Below are 5,359 nucleotides of genomic sequence, written 5' to 3'. Positions count from 1 at the left end.
AACTATGACAGAGCAAATACACGGACCCTCCCTCTGCCTCCCTTTTGCAGCCAGGCCTCTGTAACTTCCTCTTCCCAGGCACCTGGCCTGAGTTCAGTGGCTTCTTTGAGATCTCCCAATCCTTCAGCCTCCATGATCCTAACACCCAAATAGTCTGTGAAGTGCCTTCTTATTCATGGCCTCCCTACCTGTGCCCAGCAGAAGCCCCTGTCTTCTCTGACCTAGGCTCCCTGTACCATCACCCGCAGCAGCACACCCAGCCGCCAGTCCTATCTTGCCTTTCTCCCCCACCGTGATGCAGAGGAAGTGAGAACATCAGGTCCAGCCAGTAGTCCACAGCTCTTTCGGGCTTCTCCTTTAACAAAGGCTCAAATGGTTTTCCCGGTACTAACTGAACTGAACTGTTGCCACCTCAAAAACAAACAAACAGACAAAGGAAATCACTTCTTCTTGGAGGCACCCAATGAAGGACCCATTTCTTATTTATGTGCTCAGCCATAAGCATGTAGTGAGCACCAGCGATGATGTCCAGACTCTCTTCCAGGCACTGGGAACTCAGTGGCAAACAAGAAAGATGGATTCTGTTTGTTGTTGCTCAGTGACAAGAGCCTAAACAGGCAGGAACATGGTAGACTGCAAAAGCTCTTGGGTTCAAGGTCTTCCATTGACCTACTTGTACCATCCTTTTGCCATCATGTTCTCCCACGCAGTGCCCACGAGGGAAGAATCGAGTCCCGCGGATCAGTGCAACTTCCCCAGGGCCCGCATCCTCTCACGAGTGCACTAGTCCCTCGTGTGTCTGCCGGGAGCTGGGTATAGGCCCTGCTCGGGATGGCCATCTTTAGAAAATATATTGATTTTCCTGTTGTAGCAGAAAAGTCATCAATGGTGTTAATCAGTAGTGGATCTTGCAAGCTTTAAGGCTGGACAGTCAAGCCAAATGTACCAACTCATGCAATGGTGGCATGTCTGTTATGGGGGAAACCAACTGCTCTCTGATTGGACTTGAGGCTTACTCCATTGGAGGAATTCCTGCTTTGTCTGAAAACCTAATCAGAAGCCTCTGGGGAGGTCATAAGCCCTAGGAGGAAACTACTACTGTTTGGCTAACTGGATGTATTATGCCCACCAAACTGCCCTCTCTATATATGTATGTTTTGCCCATATATTAATGCTACTCTCATTTTTGGTTAGAGAAGCTTCTCTTTTGGGTGGTAATGTCCACTGGGGTGACTCAAAACTCACCATAGTGCTGAGAAGAAGGGACAATGGAGTGCTCGGCACTAAGTGAGACATCTCTGTATGGTCTATATTTATGGAAATTATCAATAAAAAGTTTAAAAGGTATTGTTTGTTTGCATATATCTGTTTGTGTGTGAATGAATGCGTGTATGATATTCCAGGGTCTGTTGCAGCTGCAGAAGAACACCAGACACTTGCACCACTGTTTGAATCTAGTTTACATGGGTGGCTTGAGAATTGAATCTGGGCTGGCAGGCTTTGCAAGCAAGCAAGAACCTTTTAACTGCTGACTCATCTTCCCAACCGCCCCATCTATTTATATTTAATGGCAACAACCCAGTCTCCATTCTGCCCTTCTTGCTCTCCCACAGAAGAGAAGAATGATCCCCAGTGGCGGTTGCACCAACGCCACTCCAGGGTGAGGTCCAGCTTCACATTCGGCAGAGGACCCTGTGTCTCTTCCTGGTCCCCAGCACTCTTCATGTTCAGAAAAATTCATCTACTGACAAACTGTAGAAATGATCCCCAAGAGGAATAGTCTTCCAGACAACCATTTTTTGGCCACATTGATTTTCCCCACTGCTTTCCTATTTTTCATTTCTCTGATTCCTGCTTTATTTTTTCCTGCTACTTGCTCTCGGTTGACCTTTCTTTTCTTGCTCTAGCTTTAGAAGATGGGAGCTTAGCTTGACACTTTTCTTTTATGATAAGCATTTGTTTTTATGAATTTCCCAAGAAGCACTGCTTTTGGAATGCCCGATAGAAATTGATGTTATATTCTTATTTACATTCAGTTCAAGCTATCTTTTCATTTCCTTCTACCTTATTCTCTCACAAGGAATTGAAAAGTGTTTTGCTGGGCATGGAGGCACATACCTCTAATCCCAGAGAGACTGAGGTAGGAGGATCACTGTGAGTTTGAAGCCATCCTGAGACTGCATAGTGAATTCCAGGTCAGCCTGGGCTCCAACAAGACCCTACCTCAAAAAATCCAAGAAAAAAAAAAGTGTTTTGTTTAATTTCCAAGTGCTTTGAGATTCTTCCCACGTTTGTTTTATAATCATTACACCTAAAAGCTGAAAAATATGGAGAAGTCTGTGGTGCAGGATAGCTCTAACACAGTGGTTGTAGGACATGGAGACAGCCACGTGAAGAGAGAAAATCAAATTACCTTTAGAATTTTGGCCTTTGTATTAGCGCATTTTTCTGTTACTGTAACTACTTGAAAATGGGTTCTTTTAAAAAGAAGTTTATTTAAGAAAGAAGCAGTTGTGGAGGTGAACATCCAAGATCAGGTGGCCTCTGTTGAGGACCCTTTGAAATGGTAGTGGGAGCATCCCTGAGAGGAGGAGTCACATGGTAAAACAGAAAGCCACAGAGATTCCATGACCAGTCTTGTTCTTGCTTCTATGAGCACTACAAAGCTAACCAGGTTGCCCAGGGAATTGCATTAATCACTTCCAAGAGGGATACCAGTAACACACTAATAGCCTTCCATTAGGCCCAGCTCTCAAGATTCCACCACTTCTTTCTATTTCTGTACTGGGGACTGACTTTCAACACACGAACTTCAAATCCTAGTGGCCTACAGGAGCCAGAGAAGTGGCATCATTGAGGCCAAGGAAAGGGCAGTGGCAGACAGTGGGAGAGGATGGATGTACCTCTGCTTGCTAGAGGGCTCTGGGGGCTCATGCGGAAGTGGGAGGTAAAAGTAACTGACCCTTCAAGACAGGTGAGGCCACCCAGCCTGGACCAGTTCTGGGCCATGAGACTCAACAAGCCAACTGTCATGACCAAGTCCTTTTGTCCTTCTTAAAATTTTCAGGCAGACTCTACCTCTTTCCTCACTTTTCTTCAAAAACTGATGTGTAGAATCTGCTTTTGGCACTTTCAAAGAACAGGTTTTAAAAACAACACCTTTGAAAGTTGTTTTTTTTTTTTTTTTTGCAATTGTTTTGATTTTTTCCCCAAAGGACCATGATTTAATAAGAAGGAAATGCTTTACAAGTTTTTTGTTGTTGTTTATGAGAAAAAGGAGGGAAGAGAGAGAATGGGCATGCCAGGGCCTCTTGCCACAGCCAATGAACTCCAGACACATGCATCACATTGTGCATCTGGCTTTATGTAGACACTAGGGAATCAAACCCATGATGGTAGGCTTTGTACGCAAACACCATTAACCACTGAGCCACCTCCTCATTACATGAAGGAAATCTTTTTTTTTTTTTTTAAGGTGAAAACATCCTTTCTTTGTTGCAACAGTAAATGGAGAAAAGGAACACATTGGCAATCGTCTCTGGGGCGGTGTTCCCAGACAATGCCGCTGCTCAAACAAAATCTTTTTTTTTTTTTTTTAAATTTAAATCTGCTAAGTCAGGCATAGTGGCACACATCTTTCATCTCAGCACTCGGGATGTGAAGGCAGGAGCACCATGAGCTTTAGGTCACCTTAGCCTACCTAAAACCTGGTCTCAAAACCAAATAAATAAGTGATTTAAATCACTTTTTAAAAAGTCTCCTATCAAAGATTAAAATGACTACATATGGGTTGGAGAGATGGCTTAGCAGTTAAGTGCTTGCCTGTGAAGCCTAAGGACACTGGCTCGATTCCCCAGGACCCACGTTAGCCAGATGAACAAGGGGGCGCACGTGTCTGGAGTTCATTTGCAGTGGCTGGAGGCCCTGGCAAGCCCATTCTCTCTCTCTCTCTCTCTCTCTCTCTCTCTCTCTCAAATAAATAAATAAAAATGAACAAAAAATAGAATGACTACATACAATTAACTAGAAAGTTTGCTTTTTATTTTAAGGAAAAATGGCTTCTCCTTGAATTTTGTTGGGCTCTAGACTCAGTTTCTCCACCTGGAAAACAGAAGTAATAATACCTACCTCAGAGCTGAAGGGATGGCTTAGCAGTTAAGGCATGTGCCTGCGAAGTCAAAGGACCCAGGTTCAATTTCCCAGGATCCCGGTAAGCCAGATGCACAAGTTTGTACATGTGACTGGAGTTTGTTTGCAGTGGATAAAGGTCCTGGCACGCCCATTCCCTCTAACTGCCTTTTTCTCCCTCTCTCTCAAATAAATAAAATAAAATAAGATTAATAACCTCACAGGTTGCCACCCCATGACAATGGCAGCAATCCTAGCAGCACCAAGGTTGCGTAATTGTTTCTTCAGGATAGAAACACCTCTTCCTTGAGGGAAAGAGGGGAGGGCTGCTAGACTCACAGAAAAGTTACAGATTCACAAGCCTTCTCTCTGGGCTGGTGTTTTTCTTCCTGGGTCACATAAAAGCAGTAAATAACTGCTAGGGTTGAGGGGACTGACTCTACCTTGGAGTTGCCTACAAGTCAGGAGCTTCAGAGATGCAGCTTTCATGTGCCCTTGCCATGTTGGGGTGGGATTTTCAGGATAAGCAACTCTTCAGTCCTGCTCATACCAATAACCCCTCTCCTGTGCTCCTGTAAATAATCCCAATCAGCGCACCGGTTCACCAGGCTAGGCTTGGGTAGACTCTGCCTTTGGTGCATTATCTGGGATGAATGTGTGTTTACATCTCCCCAGAAAAAGGCCTTCAACAACCTGGGGTGATGATGGAGATGATAGTGTGGCTGTGGACTGCTAAGTACGTCACCTCAGTGCTTTGTGAATTCCAAGCATCCAACTTCCAAATGATGCTGAGAAACCAAATTCACCCTACTAAGTTAGCGTCAGGCCCCAAACGAAAGATCAATATAACCTGTTTTCTCATGCAAAATAACTAGCATGTTCTAAAAAGGAATAATCCTAAACCAGATGGAATGTTTATGACAAACCAGATTCAGATTTATGTAAAAACAGATATTCTGAGTTGTTTTGTGTCTTATGGTGTGATTTAGTCCAGAGTGGTCTCTAACATGCTTTGTTCTCTCAGATGACCAAAATCATCCCCAGAAAAGGAAAGGAGGTGATCACTCTGGGACTACAAAGGGGAAATAAACCCTGAGAGTAAGGAACTGACCTGCCAGTTAGGAGTTGATACTGTTTCAGACACAGTCTCCCTGCTTAATTCCAAAGCCTTTCTGGCTCAGGGAACTGCAGTCGAAGCCATACAGAAGAGTGCTCAAACCCTGCGTTAGTT

The 5,359-nt window shown here is 44.3% G+C and overlaps 1 non-coding gene across 1 annotated transcript; it reads right to left on the bottom strand.

The window, feature by feature from the left end:
• Positions 1-1,577: 1,577 nt before the first annotated feature.
• LOC123456197 lies at positions 1,578-1,784 on the bottom strand. Its single transcript, XR_006634399.1, has one exon. It is a non-coding gene; the product is annotated as a small nucleolar RNA U3 (small nucleolar RNA).
• Between the last annotated feature and the right edge of the window lie 3,575 nt (positions 1,785-5,359).

This window comes from Jaculus jaculus, chromosome 19 (assembly GCF_020740685.1).
Source record: "Jaculus jaculus isolate mJacJac1 chromosome 19, mJacJac1.mat.Y.cur, whole genome shotgun sequence".
NCBI lineage: Eukaryota > Metazoa > Chordata > Mammalia > Rodentia > Dipodidae > Jaculus > Jaculus jaculus.
The sequence above is the reverse complement of the archived record's forward strand: the minus strand, read 5'-3'. Positions and strand labels throughout refer to the sequence as shown.